This window comes from Eptatretus burgeri, chromosome 3 (genome assembly GCF_056783735.1).
Source record: "Eptatretus burgeri isolate ZD-2024b chromosome 3, Ebu_testis_v1, whole genome shotgun sequence".
Lineage (NCBI taxonomy): Eukaryota > Metazoa > Chordata > Myxini > Myxiniformes > Myxinidae > Eptatretus > Eptatretus burgeri.
Window position 1 is genome coordinate 94405917 of NC_140963.1, and position 20000 is coordinate 94425916.

Here is a 20000-nt window from a genome sequence, read left to right on the forward strand (position 1 = left end):
ATCTCCCAATAAACTGTCTTTTCTATTAGTGGTAAATCCACAACATTATTTCTGCTTCTATCATGTGCAGACATGCAGACAAGCACCTTTGATTGGATCGCCTTCAGATACAATACGTTGTGAACCCACTGCTATGAGAAGTTCTGCAATTGAAGGGTCAAAACCTCAATTATTGGAAATTTACAGCTGATGATTCAGATGGACATAAAATCAGAAGTCATTATATTGATTCCCTTCGTGTGCAGCCTTGTTGGCTGTTGGTTGCATCATTGGTTCGGGGGCACGGTTATGCCGCTGATGCAGTGATGAAAAAATTCTCATATCCAGATCCGGATCTTCACCAAAATCAAATCAATTCTTCAATGTGAAAACCCCCAAAATGTCAACCAAGTTTCGTCCGAATCCGTCCACGTTTTGAGATATCTCTTTCCTTGAATAGATATTCCTTTCCTTTTCCCCTCCCTTTCCTTGAATAATCTTGAAATGGATCCTCAGCCTTTTATATGCCACCTGGACGACCCGTGAACCCGTCGGGTTCCCGTTGTGACAGCGATTGATGAAAAAAATCATTTCAAGAAAAAAAAAAAAAAGATAGCTCCAGCAAACTATACTGCTGAGGTTGTTTGCATTGATCAAATTATCTTGACTGAAAGAACTTGACTGAATCGGGAATTGATTTTTTAATAATTTTTTTCGTTGCCCGATTTTAACGAAACTTGATACTGCACACCGCACACGAATGGTGAGTAAGGTGGCCCTAAAATTTTTGCGCAATCGTGTACCGTTTTGGCTGTATTTCGGGAACATACATACAAACATACAAGATAAGAGTTTTAGTAATATATAGATGTTTGCGAATCATAACAGAGAAAGCTCATAACATGAAATTAATTAATTCCACCACCGAAGGTGAAGAAAGTCATGTTTTCACCCCTTTCTGTCTGTCTGTCTGTCTGTCTGTGTACAGGAAAGCTCAAAAAGTTGTGGACGGATCCGGATGAAATTTGGTGGACAGGTTGGGTGTGTAACAAGGATGAAATGGTTGTATTTTGGGCCAAAAAATGATATATAGCACGACATCTCATAAAGTTGTGGACGGATTCGGACAAAACTGGTGGACAGGTTGGGGGTGTGACGAGGAAGAATCGATTTGATTTTGGTGAAGATCCGGATCTGGACATGAGTTTTTTTCATTTTGTAAGCAATTCTTCACTATTAAGAGATCGGGTCATTTATGGTATGGAGCATGATATTTTAAAACGTTGTGGATGATTTACAACAAAACGAGGTAGACGAGTTGGTTAGGTGACAATAACGAGCCAATTTGATTTTGGTTCAGGTCCGGATCTAAATCCGGCCTATTAGTGGGATACAAAACGTAAACTGTTCAGCCTGCTGGAGGCATGCGCTCTACCAAGTACCATTAAAGTTCATTTTGGATTCTGATTTTGATTCTTTGTCCATGTTTAGTGTCAGCTGTTTCTGTTCTTTAGTTACGTCTGCTGCTGATCTGAATAGAGATCACATGACCTGTGAAAGTCGTCTCTCCCTCTTGACTGTAGTTTATCGAGCTCTTTATGCCTGCATACTCTTTCGATGTACCAACTGTCTCTGCTCAATGCATGAGAATTGCGATGAACACGTCTGAGTGTTTGTCTGTTTGAACTCTGCAAAATACCTCGACAATATGAGCAGCTAGAATCTCTGAGGTTGGCGCAAAGCTTCACATTGTATGCACAGACATGATCATACAAGACTTGCATGCTGTTCTCTGGCCGTGGCATGGGGAAATACAGTCCTGTACCAAATTTAATTATACATTTTTCCTTGTGATCTCAAAGTTGAACTCGTCCGAGACATTGACAATATCAAGCTGTGTGCCAGGTTTGGCGATTCCAGATGGCCTCACTATTCAATTATAGTCACAAGTAACAAACAAACAAGAAAAAAAGCAAACAGACGGAATCATCGCGATACTCAGGAAGTTGGCCTACGACTGCGGAGTGAAAACATAACTGGGTATTACAAAAATAAAAACAACTACATTTGGAAACAACATTTCTGCTCCAAACCAAGGCGTCGAAAAAAGAACAAACAAATAAGTGCTCCTCGAGGTACGGGAATTCAGACAATCCACATGGGTTCCTCAAGGGCGGGTTTCCCATGAACCAGAAAAGGCGATTGCGTGGAGGCTAACGCAAACTTCCTTGCCAGCCCACATCGAAAATGGCAAGCCTATTCTACTGTGGAAAAATGCAAGCACGCGTGCACAACCTGTGGTGTTTTACAGAAATTGTGAACTTGCACAAATCACCTGCTGAAGGACACTCGGATATATCTGGGGTTTATTTGCAAAGTAAAATAAATGTTCACCAATTTGGGCTCAGGAATGTGGCTGGGTCAACACTGAGCAAACTACTTCATAATGGAAACCTATTGAATAAAATCCGACTTACCAACTCAACGACTATGAGTATTACCAATTCAAAGGGCGTAATCATTCCCTCCTCTCTGTGTAGTCGGCCGGGGAAAATATTTTGGCCTGTCTTTCCACCGGACGGCCTGGCTTGGTGTTTGACTGAAGGTGGCAAGAATTTGTAATTTTTTCGGGGTGTGGCTGATAACCCACCTATCCTTCGTGAAAGTCATCATTGGATCTTTTATGCACACACGCAAATGCAAGCAGATGGGACACTCACTTTACGTTCATCTGAGGGACAGCCTACTCATTGATGTGACATCCTAGCTGTACCAATCCGATAGTTTAGTTGAATCAGGAATCAACCCATCAATGATCTCTTTTTTGATTTTCATCAATGATCTCTCGGACTCTCTGGAAAATCCTCTATTTCTCTTTGCCGATGACTCCACCCTCTGCCGTACCATCTGTCATCCCTCAGACCGCCAAGCAGCAGCTTCTTCGCTCACTGCAGATCTGGATAAAATCACAAACTGGTCCAACACATGGAACATGTCTTTCAATCCAGACAAATCTCACACTCTCACTATGTCTCTTCGAAAGGACCGTTTAGAAAACCCCCCCATCCACTTTCTCAACAATCCTCTGGAAGAAGTCTTTTCTTTCAAGCTTCTGGGTCTCACTATCTGCCATGACCTTTCCTGGGAAAGTCACATTTCCAACCTCGCCTCAAAAGCCAGTCGCAGACTGGGAATCCTCCGTCGTGCAAAGTCCTTCCTCAGCCCTCTTGAGCTCCTGACCAATTACAAAGCTTTTGTCCGTAGCCTGATGGAGTACTGCTCTCCCCTCTGGGCTGGTGCTCCTGCCTCCCACCTTTCTCGGCTTCACGCTGTCGAAACCAGGGCATTTAAGATCATTGGCATCTCCCGCAATGAAGCTGAGTCTTTGGGCCTCTCACTCAATCACCGCAGGTTGGTCGGTGGTCTTTCTGTCTTCTACCGACTCCTCTCCAGCCTTGCCCCCCCTGCTCTCTCTGCGATTTGTCCCCACCACATTTCCACAGGGCGCTCAAGGTCCGCCAACAACCCCTTCTGGTAAAACTACCAAAATCACGAATCACTGCTCATCTTCACTCTTTCATTCCTCTTTTTTCCTGCCTTTGGAATAAACTTCCTCACTCTATTCTTTCCCATTCTTCCCTCCAGGCTTTCAAAACAGCTGTTCACCACCACCTCTTATCTTCCCCCATCCAAATCCTCGATCTTTTCTACCCCTGATAATCCACCCAAGCCCACTTCCTTCAATTCTCCTGCTTTCCTTCCTGAAAGTCCATGTAATGTCCATCTTCTCTTCGCCATGTTCCCCGTTCCATCCCCATCCCTCTCCCTTCCACAGTTCACCTAATGTGTCTGTTCCCCAATGTTTTGTCCCTTCCACTCCCGCCCCTCGTCTCATGCCTCCTTGCTGTGAGTTGTGTGTTAGCTCTCATACGAGCCTCGACCAAGGTATACAAAAAAAAAAAAAAAAAACCCAGACTCGACAGCTCAAGGGTAAGTGCACGACCTCTGCACTATCCTGTTTGACAAAATCTGACCTACTTTTATGAACATATTGATTGTAGGAAAAAAGAAGAGTGGCTGGGGGATAAAGGGAGGTATGTTGCAAGCGGCATTATGGAGGAAGAAATCATGAGCAGTTCAAAACAGAAGCTTGGGGTTGGTTTACAGCTCAGGTGGCTGGCATAAGATCTCAAAGGGTCTTGAGTATGAGCCCCCTGTTGTGCTGTTACATAACACCTGGTGGGTTGACTCAGCCCGTCATCCTTCCGAGGTGGGAAAAATGAGTAACAGCTTAATAGAAATAGGGGGCACTGCATCAGTGGCACAGCCACGCTCCCAGCAATGATGCAACTAGCACCCTCAGGCTGTATATGAAATAGAGTAATAATAATATCCAGAAGAAAATGAAGTGTCATTAATATTTTACAATAAATGTCCGTGCATATGTCATAATCAATGTCCCAATTTCTTATATCGGTCGGCTATTCACTGAGCTCGTTAAAAAAAAAAAACAAGATAATTAACTAACTCACCTTCACATATGGCACTCTACAAAAGAGCTTCATATCCGGTCAGATATGCTGACGATGGATGAAACGGGCAAATTGAGTGCTGCTCGACCATATTGCCATGCGAGAAAGCCAAGTGGACAGAGCGGCCTGCTATGAACCTGCCTGTCTGCTGAAACACCTGGTTCCTGTTTTCTACAGTCTGATGATATTATATTTGGCCGGCCAGTGCATTTCCACACCAAGAAGCAATGCCCTTTGATGCGAGAATTTTATTTTTGTCACAGGAAATAGGAAGTGTTACTAATCCTATAAACCAATCCAATGTAACCTCAATAAATACTTTTTATCTCTTTATTAATAAGTGAAGCATTGTCCATGACCCTGACTTTGGATCCCAAATCTTATGTTAACCCTTGTTTTGTCACAATGCCATCGCCTTACAATGATGGTTGCGAGGTCAAATGTGTTTAAAAAACATGGGGGACGAGTGGTAATAATGTAATTACTTTGAACAGGAATAACACCCTTGCAAGCCTGTGGTTGATCTGCCATTTTGGAGCATTGTGCAATCTCTTCATCTGTATACAAGCCTTCAATCATCTTTGTCCCACTTTTTCAGCTCTTTCACAAGCCTTAACCAAAATCGTTATTTGTTTAAAAGTCTTACGAAACACTGGCAGTGTTTGGCTCGCATTTGGCACAATGAGTGACGTTGACAGTTGTTTCAAGTGCTTGAAACCTTGATAATTATACACCAGCTGGGTTAGCCTGCCTGGGATTCCCATTTGAGCACATAACTTGATGATGCTAGAATTGTGGGTTCCAATCATGTTTATTGTGTCGATGTGTTATCTCTCGACTGATATTATTGTTCCAATTTCCACAATGAACGTGGAAATCGGCACAAGTGAAGTTTGCATACGAACTAGAAATGCAGACTTTTGCAAGCAAATGCAACATGTTGCCCAACATCCACTTTGACCCCTGTAAAATCGAAAACAAAGCACCAGACCATTGTCTACCTTGTTTAATCTGTAAGGTATAACTTTGCCAATTCTTGTTTGGATTGCTAAAAACAGAAGTGTGACGAGGATTTTTTTTTCTTTCAATTTTCACTGATTTTATATAACTGGGGGCTGTTTGAATGCCAACTTTAAAAAAAAATCACATTTTGCCTTGCCATTCCTTAATGTTAAACCTTTGACTCCTGGAAAATTGGAACGAGACATAAATCGAAAACAAAAAAAATGAAGCATGAATCTGGGTGTATTGGAACGTGGTATCTCCACATCACACTTGAAGAGGAGTGGCTCAGAAATGGAGTTTTAAATAATTGTAATTACTGGCAAGAAAACAAATAAGGAGAAACATTGGGGGGGGGGGGGTGAACAGTCTCCCCTTCCTGGAGGAGGAGAAACAGCAAGGGGAAATATTTCAGAGATAATACTCCTTTGAACGTTCTAGTCATTTGAATGAATAAGGAGTAAAAAATAAAAATAAAGAACCCCTAAACTATCGAATGCTTAAAAAACTAGAACAGCACTCGGAAGAGTGCACACCTCGGCCAGGCTGAACAGTTTGCATCTTGTCTCCCACTGATAGACTGGATCCGCATCCGGACTTGAACCAAAATCGAATCGGCTTGTTATTGTCACCTACCAAACCCATGCACAACTCTTTGAAATATCCTGCTGTATATCGTTTTTGGTCCCATCTTTCAATGGTGAAGAATCACTTGGAATATATGTTAAAAAAACATAACATTACAGTATCCAGATCCAATCTTCGTTCTTGTCAAACACCTAATCTGTCCACCAAATTTCATCTGAATCTGTCCATAACCTTTTGAGAAATCCTGCTCACAGACAGACAGACAGACAGACAGACAGAGACAACAAAACATGCATGAAAACATAATCTCCATCCACCTTTGGTGGCGGAGGTAATAAACATGTTACTACAAGACCAAATAGAATATTCTCATGGACATCAAAGGTTTCAATATCTTTGTTCATGGTGAAGAACTTGCACAGCTTCATTAAACCATTTGCTGATGGCATCTTTCAGGTTACACCGATCCTCAAACTAATTGCCATGACAAGGCTCTTTCAAAGAACTGGAGTGACGAGAGACACTGGGTTCAAAACGTGGAAAATAACCTCAGTGAGGAACAATGTGATAACAACGTTTCCTGACTAAAGTCAGTTTGTATGTGTTTATTTTATATATATTGAGATATATTTTTTACCCTTGCTAGATATTACTTATAATACATAAGGGGAGTGAACGTCACTTGATAGTTTTTCAAAAAAGCATCAATGTCTGTTATCTATTTTGTGTGGTGAGGCTTGTACCGGAGAGCCTTTCATGGGAAAAAAAAAATTGGCTGAAGTATGAGCACCGTGAGTCCCACCACTTGGTTGCAGTCTGTTCTGTTTTCTTGCTTGGATGAGATGAGACTTTCCTCACATTCTATGCTTTGTCTAACATGGGGGCCTTGAATACCTCCATCTAAAATTTAACAATTGCAACAGCTTGTGCAATTTCCTTCTCACACAGAAACCATGTTTTTCCTGTAACTGTAACTTTCTAGTTGTCAGAGAACGTGCTTGGATTGATTCAGAGCCTGCAAGTGCGGGATGACAAATGAGTCACACTAACCGCACATATCAAGCATTCTGAAAATCAAAAATTAACCAAATTAACTGCCAACATCATGAGATAGTAGATATGGGTGAAAAAAATCCAAATCTTTTCTGGAAGCTCCTTGGAGTTGCAAAGATATATGCTTGAATGACATCCAACGTCTTTTCAAGACAACAGAAAAGACAGCCGGCAACAACAAACTAGGCCTTGTGCAGTGCTCCACGAAATGATCAAACCGACAGAAGCCAAAGCGATTGCAGCGGTAGTGTGCCAATCTCCACATCGTGATACAACGACAGTATATCAAGTGATGTATGTTGCACGAGCAGCTGTCAGAAATTTGTTAGCCAATAATAATATCAGCCAGCAATCACACAATCAACGTGATCACGTGGTAAACATTGCTTGTAAGATCAGAGTTGGCCTGGATCTCATCAAAGCTATTTTGATTTGTTTATTGGGCTGACAGTGTAGCACAGATGTGGCAAACTCATCTTCAGGTTGTAATTTGTCTGCTCTTCATTCCAGACCTGATTACCTCTGCCACCAAAGGTGGACAGAGGCTATGTTTTCACACCTGTTTGTTTGTCTATGAGCACGAGACCTCAGAAAGTTGTCTATGAGCACGAGACCTAATTCGGACGAAACTTGGTGGACGAGTTGGGCATGTGAATAAGGATGTGGTGATGAGATTTTGGTGAAAATCCGCATTTAGATTCGGACCTGAGAATTTAAATTTTTTTCAAGTGATTCTTCACCATTGAGAGATGGGGCCAAAAACTATATATATATATATATATATATATATATATATATATATATATATATATATATATATATATATATATATATATATATATATATATATCATGATATTTCAAAAAGTTGTGGATGAGTAATGATAAAATTTGGTGGATGAGTTGGTTATGTGACAAGAACAAACCGATTCGATTTTGGTTTCGGTCTGGATTCAGATCGGACCAATCATTGGGATACAAAACGTAAATCGTTCAGCCTGGCAGAGGTATGCACTCTACCAAATGTAGTTCTCGTTCCTATTAACAGGTATGAAGGGGGGTATGAAGGGGGGGGGTTGAGAGGGGGGTATGAAGGAGGTGGGTTGAGAGAGGATGGAGGGAAGGGAGAGAGAGGAAGAGAGGAGAGAGAGTGAGAGGATGGAGGAGGGAGGGGAAGCTAGAAAGGGGGGAAGAGCGAGGAAGGGAGGGGGAGGTAGGGAGAGAGCTGTGCCTCACTGCGGGAGAGGGTTGTGTGGAGGGTGAGAGACAAAGACAAAGACAGAGAAAGAGAGAGAAAGAGAAAGAAAAGAGACAAACAGAAAAAGAGAGACAGAAACAGAGAAACAGAGAGAGAAAGACAGACACAGACAGAGAGACAGAGAGACTGAGAGACAGAGAGAAGAAAAAGAAGAAGAAAAAGGTGAGGGGTGGAGGTGGGGTTAGTAGAGAGAATGATATGTTATGCTTAATGACAGAAAACACACACACACACACACACACACAAACTCGTGTCACAACAGCTGAACACACGACGACACAACACAATTTGTGAAGTAGTCCACTGGCACATCTGCAAAAACTTTGATGTCCCAGTTCCAGAAAAATTGAAGGAACATTAACCAAAAGTAATCACTGAAAACATGGAAGTACCCACCTCTCACGTACGACCTAATGATCCCATCAAGTATGAACATCGAAAAAAAAGCATTGCAACCAGATATCATACTGAGGTACAAATAAAGACAAGAAGACATTGCTGATTGAGGTGTTAAAAGCAGTGATTTTGGACAAAACAATGCAGAAATCAAGAAAATGACCAAACACTAAGATCGATCTTCTTCAAACATGAAGTGAAAAGATCCTGGAAGCTGAAGAATGCCAAAGTTGTACCAGTGATAGCTGGACCTACAGGAATGATGACAAAGAACCTAACAGAGATATTAAACATCAGCGCAATACCCCTGGGTGCTCACCTGTTACTGGCTGGATAAGAGAACCAGGCAACCACTGGTAGGCATGGATAACCCCAAAAATAGAAATGGAGAAGAAAGTAAAGACCTTTGGATTTTTTTTTTAATGCCATGAACAAACCTTGGTACATCATAGGTGATAAAGGTTGTGGTCAAGTTTCATAGAAATTGTGTGTGTGGCTTCAGAAAAGAAAGCAAATACGTGTTTTGGGGGCAACCCCGGTTGAACGGACTGCCGATGCGCCATCCCATAAGCTCAACCGGAACTATTTTTCAAGTAAGCTAAATACCATCCCTCGGAATATTATAACAAACGAACTACAGTTGGAAGCTGTCCGGGGCTCAGCGTCGATCCAGAAAAGAGGCCTCAGCACAAAACTTTGAGAACAAAACTTCACAACTTGGTGCATGAATCATGACCGCTTACTGAAATGAAGGTGGATATTTTGAGCTCACTTTGGGAGGACTCCATTCCACATTCTGAAACCCGCAAATGTAGAAACCAATCAACGACATGCACGCACGCACATACACACACAATATATATATATATATATATATATATATATATATATATATATATATATATATATATATATATATATATATATATATATATATATATATATATATATATATATATATATATATATATATATATATATATATATATATATATATATATATATATATATATATATATATATACAAACCTGGTGTTGACGCAGTGGTTAGGGCAGTGGCTTGGGATCCAAAAGGTCCTGAGTTCAAGCCCCGTTGGGCCACTCTATTAATACACCAGGGGGTTGACTCAGCCTGTCATCCTTCCGAGGTCGGCGAAATGAGTACCAGTGTACTGGGCCGGTGTATACCCTGGTTAAAATAGGTGTACCATATCCCTGTGTCGTAACAGGCGACCAGGGTTGCGTCATGAAGGGCATCCGGCATAAAACGTGCCAAATCACTATGCGGATCATACGGATGATCCGCTGTGGCGACCCCTAACGGGAGCAGCCAAAAGAAGAAGAAGAAGATATATATTTTTGTGTGTGTATATATATATATATATATATATATATATATATATATATATATACATATATATATATATATATATATATATATATATATACATATATATATATATACATATATACATACATATATATATATACATATATATATATACATATATATGCACATATGTATACACATATATATATATATATATATATATATATATATATATATATATATATATATATATATATATATAATTCCAGCAATCTCTGTGTGTCTGTCTGTCTGTTTGTTTGTCTGCGACCGCCGTTTCTCGACGACTGCCGGTCCGATCTGATTGAAACTTGCCAGGAATATTGCCGGGGCCCCGCAGATGTGCCTTTTTGAGGTTTGATGTCAATTGGACGAGCGGTTCCCAAGTTACGCCCATTTTATTGCTTTTTTCAGTGTTGAAAAGGTGTATATATGGCAGCTGAAGTGTCGTTCCACCTTATCACCTTATCATGCCATTTTTTCTCAGAATAATGACAACAGCATCTTAATAATAATAATAATAATAATAGCACAATAATTGGCAGTACACAATAATTGAATAAAAAGAATAACGTGATACAATGAACAATGTCTGTCAACCAATAACGACCGATATATTGTCTGTCAACCAATAACGACCGATATATTGTCTGTCAATCAGACAGGACACGGTGCGATGACGTCACGAATGACGTCACAATGCTTCCTCTTCGGATTGAAACTTGCCAGGAATATTGGCGGGGCCCCGCGGATGTGCCTTTGAGGTTTGATATCAATCGGACGAGCGGTCCCAAGTTACGGGCATTTATCTGTCGACCAATGACAAGACACATGTGCTACGAAGTCACGAATGACATCACAATTAATGTTTATTTATTTATTATTTATTTATTTAATTTTTTCACGATTGACGGTCCGATCTGATTGAAACTTGCCAGGAATATTGCTGGGGACCTGCGGGTGTGCCTCTTCGAGGTTTGATATTAATCGGACGAGCGGTTCCCAAGTTACGGCCATTTATCTGTCGACCAATATCTGCGAGAGAGGGGGACAGGAGAGGGGGGAAGAGAGAGAGGGGCGAGAGAGGAGGGGGAGAGAGGAAGTGCGAGACTAGGGGAGAGAGGGGGGTGGGGGGGGGGCGAGAGAGAGAGCGAGAGAGGGGGACGGGAGAGGGGTGTGAGAGGGGGTGTGAGAGGGGGCGAGAGAGAGGGGCGAGAGACAAGGGCAAGAGAGAGGGGCGAGAGAGGAGGGGGAATAGAGGCGGGGTGAGACTAGGGGAGAGAGAGGGTGAGAGAGAGGGGGAGAAAGAGGGGGCGAGAGAGGGGGCGAGAGAGGGGGCGAGAGAGGGGGCGAGAGAGGGGAGGGAGAGAGGGGGCGAGAGAGGGAGGGAGAGAGGAGGGAGAGGGGGAGAGAGGGGTGGAGAGAGGGGGTAAGAGAGAGGGGCGTCACAATTCAAGAGAGGGGGAGAGAGGAGGGGGCAAGAGAGGGGGTGAGAGTGGGGGCGAGATAGGAGGGGGAAGAGAGGAGGAGCGGGACAAGGGTGGAGCGAGGGGGGGGAGAGAGAGGATGTGTCACAATTCTTCTTCATTTGATATGACGTCACAATTTCTTTCTCATCTCAAGTCTGAACTCTCAAACCTCTCTCCCTCCTCAAAATCCTGGTGGCGTTTAATCAAATCTGTTTCTGGTGTATGTTCCCCCTCCATCCCCTCCCTTACCTCAAATGGCCGCACTGCTGATTCCACACGTGATAAAGCTGAATGTCTAAACTCGGTGTTTGCAGCTAAATCTTGTGTCCCAAACCCATCACTATCTCTACCCACTTTACCCAGTCGCACCCAACTGTCCCTGGACTCTGTATCCTTTTCTCCTGACAAGGTGGAGAGCTTGCTTTCAAACCTCGAGTCAGATTCTGCAACCGGTCCAGACGGCATCAGCCCACGTGTCCTCAAAGCCTGCTCTTCTGCTCTTGCTCACCCTCTCTCTGTTCTATTCACCCTCTCATTTTCCCAAGGTCATCTGCCATCTGCTTGGAAATCTGCTAACATCACTGCCCTGCATAAAAACGGTGCAAAAACAGATCCCTGTAACTATAGACCAATCAGCCTTCTCCCAATCATCAGCAAGGTTATGGAATCCATCATCGCTTCAGACATGAAATCCTTCCTCTTCTCCAATGGCTTGATTTCCAATCATCAATTTGGTTTCAGACCAGGTCACTCTACCCTAGATATGCTGCTACTGCTCTCCCATCAATGGATGGAGGTCCTCAATGCCAGACAGGAAATCCGAGCCATATCCCTGGACATATCACGTGCTTTTGACACAGTCTGGCACCCTGCCCTACTCACCAAACTCTCTTCCCATGGTATTCAAGGCCATCTCCACTCATGGCTCGCAGACTTCCTCTCCTGTCGCAGTCAACGTGTGGCCCTAAATGGAGTTCTTTCATCCCCTCTTCCTGTGCAGGCTGGAGTTCCTCAAGGTAGCGTTCTGGGCCCTGTTCTTTTTCTGGTTTTCATCAATGATCTCTCGGACTCTCTGGAAAATCCTCTATTTCTCTTTGCCGATGACTCCACCCTCTGCCGTACCATCTGTCATCCCTCAGACCGGCAAGCAGCAGCTTCTTCGCTCACTGCAGATCTGGATAAAATCACAAACTGGTCCAACACGTGGAACATGTCTTTCAATCCAGACAAATCTCACACTCTCACTATGTCTCTTCGAAAGGACCGTTTACAAAACCCCCCATCCACTTTCTCAACAATCCTCTGGAAGAAGTCTTTTCTTTCAAGCTTCTGGGTCTCACTATCTGCCATGACCTTTCCTGGGAAAGTCACATTTCCAACCTTGCCTCAAAAGCCAGTCGCCGACTGGGAATCCTCCGTCGTGCAAAGTCCTTCCTCGGCCCTCTTGAGCTCCTGACCACTTACAAAGCTTTTGTCCGTAGCCTGATGGAGTACTGCTCTCCCCTCTGGGCTGGTGCTCCTGCCTCCCACCTTTCTCGACTTCACGCTGTCGAAACCAGGGCTTTTAAGATCATTGGCATCTCCCGCAATGAAGCTGAGTCTTTGGGCCTCTCACTCAATCACCGCAGGTTGGTCGGTGGTCTTTCTGTCTTCTACCGACTCCTCTCCAGCCTTGCCCCCCTGCTCTCTCTGCGATTTGTCCCCACCACATTTCCACAGGGCGCTCAAGGTCCGCCAACAACCCCCTTCTGGTAAAACTACCAAAATCACGAATCACTGCTTATCTTCACTCTGTCATTCCTCTTTTTCCCGCCTTTGGAATAAACTTCCTCACTCTATTCTTTCCCATTCTTCCCTCCAGGCTTTCAAAACAGCTGTTCACCACCACCTCTTATCTTCCCCCATCCGAAATCCTCGATCTTTTCTACCCCCGATAATCCACCCAAGCCCACTTCCTTCAATTCTCCTGCTTTCCTTCCTGAAAGTCCCTTTAATGTCCATCTTCCCCTCGCCATGTTCCCCGTCCCATCCCCATCCCTCTCCCTTCCACATTTCACCTGTGTCTGTTCCCCAATGTTTTGTCCCTTCCACTCCCGCCCCTCTTGTCTCATGCCTCATTGCTGTGAGTTGTGTGTTAGCTCTCATACGAGCCTCGACCAAGGTATACAAAAAAAAAAAAAAAATTGACGCTGGGGACCTGAGTATTGTTACGTTTGAGGGGGGGGTATGCATTCAAAGGGTAATTAGGATGTTTAATTAGGTATGCCATGCTGTTCGAGTTTACCAGGATCTCGATGTAATAAGTAGCAATTCAGTGGTGATAAGTTGTCTAGTAAATGTTCATTTCTTCAAGGGGGAAATGATAATTGTCACGTAATTAGATAGGGACACGGGATAGGGTAAGTGTGTCTGCGTAAACCCCTTTTGGTATTCTCTGGAGACTGGCCGTGACGTCACAGGACAGTACTGCGGATGGCTCCGCCCCGTGATCACGATTGGCAGAAGGCGACGGCGGTGGGCCAATAAACGGCTCGATTGGAAGTGACGAGGACAGGAGGATAAAAAGGTTCTGTTCGGGGTCGAAAAGGAAGAGGAAGAAGATCAGGACAAAAAGATCGTTTTTTTTTGGTGTGGAGGCTGTTGCGCGGGAAGCGTACTTCTTGTTGTGCTGATTCGATCGTGTTCTTCATCGTGTCTTGGAGCCTTGCTGAGCCTCGTGCCTCACCTTGGTTGGCTCTGGGGTTCTGCTGACTCGCAGTACGGGGTCGAACGGCGGGCGGACCTGCCTCCCTCTCCTGCTCGCAATTTGGCGCCAGAACTGGTTCCCTGGCGGCTGTGAGCGGACTTGGACCAGGACCAGGAGGTCGACAGCACCACGGTTTCTCCTGCCCCCCCCCCCCCTGACGAGAGCAAGGCCAGCTCGTCCGACGCTGATCCAGGGACAGTTGCGTCCACACCACGGTCCAGCCTGACCACCAGGAATAGCTACGTTTTGTATGCGTGTGTGTGTGTGTGTGTGTGTGTGTGTGTGTGTGTGTGTGTGTGTGTGTGTGTGTGTGTGTGTGTGCTTGGCGCCTTAGAGGGTTTGAGATCTGTATATTCATTGGAATTGTCTGTGTTTTCCCCACGCCCGATCCCACACCATCCCGTCGAATCGCCCCGGATCCCTCTTCTTGCCGAGTCTTGTTATTTATGGTTAATAATAAAAACGAATAAACATCATCAACTCGGTGAAAAGCGACTCGTGCCACCTTCCTCGTCCCGTTTGCGGTAGAGCGATTAGAACCGCCATATTTGGGTTATAAACAAATAAACCGCCTCCATCGTTTCGGCTCATTCTACGATGGCGGGACTGTTCAAGTCCCGTGGACGTCACATTGGTGTCAGGGTGTTGGATGTTCGAACCCCTCTAAATTATATTTGGTATCGGGAGAATATACCAAGATTAAAATCTCGCCACGAATTGGAATATAAAATTACTACAGAAAAGTGCGTGAGCGCGGGAAAATTTTGGCAGGATTTTTCAAATTTAAATTAATTGGCGGCAAACGGGACTTCTGCACCATGGCGGATGTGCAGATGTTTGAGGAGGAAGGCCACGTGTCTGGCAGCGAGTCGGGGGAAGAAGGGAGAGACGGGGGTAGGGTTGGAACCTCCCCCATTCCGAGCGTGGACCGTGCTTCATCGCCCGTAACGGAGCCGGCAGCGCCGGAAACCGGTGCGATGACGATCCAGACACTGTTGGAACGTTTAATAGCGGACATGACGGTACAAATAGCAAATCAATTCGTGACAAAGAGGGCAGAAATGACAGCACAAATGGAAAATCAATTCGTGACACAGAGGGCAGAAATGACGGCACAGGGGGCAGAAATGACGGCACAAATGGAAAATCAATTCGTGACACAGAGGGCAGAAATGACGGCACAAATGGAAAATCAATTCGTGACACAGAGGGCAGAAATGACGGCACAGGGAGCAGAGATGGCGGATCGATTGGGGGTAGTGGGGGAACAGTTGGGTGCACGGATTGATTTAATGAGGGATGAATTGGGGGAAAAGATGGAGAAAATGAAAACTGAGATGCAGGAGTGTGTGGATGTTAAATTGGGAGAAATACAAAGTAAAGTCGAGGATAGATTGGAGGAAACAAAGGTAGAAATTACATTGGAGGGGGAAAATATACGAAAAAAATTGGTAGATAAAATTGATGCAACGAACATTCGGGTTGATAAAGTGGATGAAAGCCTGGAACGTCATCGTGCCTGTGTGGATGCTCGTATGCAGCTGCAGGTTGAAGAGTGGGGAGAGCTGAGGAAGCAAGGGATGAATTTGGCGGAGGAGGTAAAAGGATTGGAGGCTCGTTTGGACGAACAAGATAAAATTATGAGCCAAGATGAAGTCTTGGATAAAGGCCTGGTAGAGCCGTCTTTTGTAAGTAGAGTGTCTGGGTTGGTTGAGAAGCAGCTACAAACTCACGACGGAGCCTTGGAGGAGGTTGTGCGGGCCCAGAAGATCCTGCGGGAAGAGGTGAATCGGTCCATTCAACGTTTGGAACAGGAGGCAAAATTGACCCATGAGACCCTCACCACAAAACATCTTTGGCCACAGTGGGCTCCAAAATTGGATACGCAGCCACAAGGGTGTTTGATCCCTGGGCTGGATTCGGACAAGGGAGAAACTGAGAAGCGGGCCACCGTAAAAGTGATCCCCCTGGTAAATTTTGACGGGTCAGGGAGCGTTGAAGCTTTTCTGACGCAATTTGAGTGCATTTCCCAACTAAACGGGTGGAATGAGCGGGAACGTACAGGGAATTTGGTGTCAACGTTGCGGGGACCAGCCGCAGATGTGTTAAACGTGATCGCGGAGGGGATGTTGACCAGCTCCCACATTTGCGAGGCATTGAGCCGTCGGTTTGGGTTCGCGGCAAACTGTGATCTGGTGTGGGCCCAGCTCCAGCACCACAGATTAAAGCCGGGTGAGACAGTGCAGGAGCTGGCACAGGACATTTACCAATCAGTCAGGATCACGTATCGGGACCTTACAGTGGAGGCGTGGGACAGACTGGCACTAGAGAAATTTTTAGCTGCTCTTCAGGACCCTGAGGTCCGAGCGCTAGTGGAGTTACAGGATCCACCCACCGTTCACCGAGCGGCCGAGTGCGCGGCCAGGCTGGCCTCGTGGAGTCGGCCGGGTCGGGTTCCAGAGAGGCCATCGGTGACGATCCGACAGGCGGAGATCCAGGATCAAGGAGGGGAGCTGGGAGAAATTGGCATTACCCAAATGTTTCAGGAAATTTGCCAGAAACTGTCAAGTTTGATAAAGGGTAATCCGGTAGTTAGTGCGCCAAAGCGGCGGGGTCCAGCCCAGCCAATAGAGCAATTTGATTATGGCCGAGGGGGTCCGGAACCGGAAGAGACATTACACCGATACCCACGGGGGCCTTTTATGGGAATTGTTTCCGGTGCGGGCGAAGAGGACACATGCAACGATATTGCCGGTACCCGGCGATGGAGGGACCCTCCAATAGACTTTTAGACTCGGAGAGGGTGAATCCTCCTGCTGAACCGCCAGGTCTATCCGAGATGCCCTTTCATAGGTCGGGTCCGGAGATCACTGTTGGGGGTCGGGGAGACTAGATTGGGCTGAGCATATACGGCCATGCTCGGCTGCTGACATTGTGGCGAAGTGCCTCCTTTGGTGAAAAAAAAAAATGAATTGTGGGAAAATTGGCATGGGTTTGTAAGTTCTGCTGGGTTTTAGAGTGACAATCGGGACAGTGGGTAATTGGAAACAAAGCGGGCACGAGTGGCTGTTCAATGGCTGGTGCGTGGATCGGGTGAGAAGTGCTGTGTGAGTTGTTTTAAGTGAAGAAGTGAAATGTATGGTGCACACATTGTTTTTTTATTGGGCATGGTGTGGTAACAGGGAAGGTCATGGTCGGTGAAGTGTTAGAAATGCAGGTGTCACATGTAAGGCCGATGGGGTGGGGGAGTCATGTGGGTTTTATGGGTGGGGATGATGTGCTTGTCCACAGGGATTGCTGAAGCTCACGGTGAGCGTGAATTGCGACCCCCTTCAAGGAGATTCACCACCTGGTGGCTAATGGTGACAGTGTCTGGAGGCAACTGGGAGAGGGTCTGGTTGGGCGACCAAGGCGGGTAGGACCTTGGCGACCCAGGAAGGCCAGAGGAGCCAGTGAGACCCCTTCCAGAGTGTTGTACGGGATTAGAGCTGATGGCTACCGGGGGGGGGGGGGGGAGGGAATCAAAGGGAGCGGGGCGGAGAAACGTCCGGGTTGGACTAAAGCTTACCTGCTTTAGTAGTTGGGCCACGTGCTTTCCAAATTCACACAATATGCTTCTATTTTAGCCATCCACGTGGTGGTTTCGTACCAATCACAGGACTTTCCAACGCCGGCTCCCCATAATGCAATCGTCCACGTTTGGGCGGTTCGCAAAACCAGGAACAGATCTCACACGCAGCGTCCCGCGGAGCCGGCGCGGTTCCCAAAATAGCTCCGTCCATTACACGACCCACGTCTCCCGTCTGGGTCGGTTCGTGTACCATTTCCACACATATTCTCACACATGCCATGTCATTTGCACCACTCACACGTTTTAACACACACTCTGGGACATTCACATCGGGGGCTTGTGTTAGCCCAAAAGATCCCTGGGTTTCTATCCCCCCCCCTCCAAGCTTGGCATGCGCTCATTCGCACCATGCACCCGCTCAACCTCGAACGGCCTTACAGGACTCACCTCGTCACGGCCTGCCACGAGGGAGGATAGCGTCTCCCCTTGTCCCTGTGGAAGGTTAATCTGACCCTCGCATTGGGTCTCAAAACATTCCACCCGCTCAACCTCAATGTTCCCTCCCAGTTCAACTTGTGTGTGCTCCTCTTTAGTTTCGTGCAATTCCTCCACCTCTAATTCCTGCGTCTCTTTTATTATGTTGCACAATTCCTGGCTCTGTGTCTCTACCCATCTGAGTTTACAGGTTTCTCCCTTAATTATCATGGAGTCACTCGTTACCTCGACCTTGCCAGTCTCCATTGCGGTCCAAACAGCCTCCACACTTCCCCTTGACTCGGTCATTTCCCCACGTGGTGTACTGGTCTCATTCGCCATTTTTCGATTCATGGTCTGCATTTCACCCTTCACCTTTACCAACTCCACCTTCATTTCTTCCTGACCTGCCTTCAGTGTTTACATGTCACTCCTTTGTTGGTTTTGGAAATCCATTCCCATGCTTTGCATTTCACCTCTCGGTGTTTGCATATCACCTCTCATTTCTTGCACATTTGCATTAATTTCGTTTTTCATGTTTTGCAATATTTCCACCAACTAGCTCAAGTCAAATGGCTTTTGCGAAGCCGATCCGCCCCGATCGGGCGTGGCTCCAACAGGGATTGTTCGGTCCTCCATGGGGGGAATTTGATGCAGGGGGAGCTCATGCACCGCCGCTGCCGCCCCCAATGCTACCTCTGGGTCTGATCGGAGGGAAAGGTCTTCCTGCCTAGTGTTGTCCTGGGCCATAGATTCTTCTAACATTAATTCAGAACCCACCTGTACCAGTCCGTCTGAGTCCGCCATGGTCCGTACTGAGAATTAAATAAAATTTCGATAGCTCTTAATTTTGGAGGGAAAAGGGGGGGGGGTTGCTAAGCACACCCCTGGTCTGAATCCCGTAAATTTCTCCATGGAGGCGGAGGGGTTCGTATCCCACTCCTGACACCAAACTGTTGTTGGCCGGAGGTCCGGTGGTGAGAACGACCACTAGGTGGGGAAAGTTACGTCAATTCCCACCGGACTCTCCGGAATTGTAGGCCGTCGCTCTCGGATAACTCCGCGAGCCAGCGGGTTAGTAAACCGACCGTGGAAGCCAATTTCTCAACCACGTAGTGTAGGGTCTTTTTCTCTCAAACCAATTTACCTAATTAACGACGCAATTTCGATTACCGGGGAACCACGCCCTCGGCATGTCTTGCTCCAACCGGGTCACTCTACCGAATGCGGTAGAGTTCCAACTACCGACTACCAACTCCAGTTCGGGTGCAGTTGAGCGGAACTGCCAAAGCCGTGCCGGCGAAGATGAATGGATTATCGGGTATAAAAACCCGCCTAAACTCAGATCAGAACCATGCTGGACCAATGCAAGAAAGGACGGAAATGAACTTGGAACATTTCTACAATTGTTTTATTCACAAATAAAAAAGACACAGGTCAAGCCTTATCGTGGATATGCAAACAAGAATTTACAATAATGGAAAACACTTAACAGTTCTACTTATAAGATGGGCCCACACACTCAGACTATTTATTGAAAGATCCCCGCAGCCAGAGAGGGAGA

The 20000-nt window shown here is 45.7% G+C and overlaps 1 protein-coding gene across 17 annotated transcripts in view; it reads right to left on the reverse strand.

Annotated features, from left to right (window-relative positions):
• Positions 1 to 20000, reverse strand: part of LOC147030477 (transcription factor 12-like) — a 336231-nt gene that overhangs the window by 169544 nt on the left and 146687 nt on the right. The window lies entirely within an intron of this gene.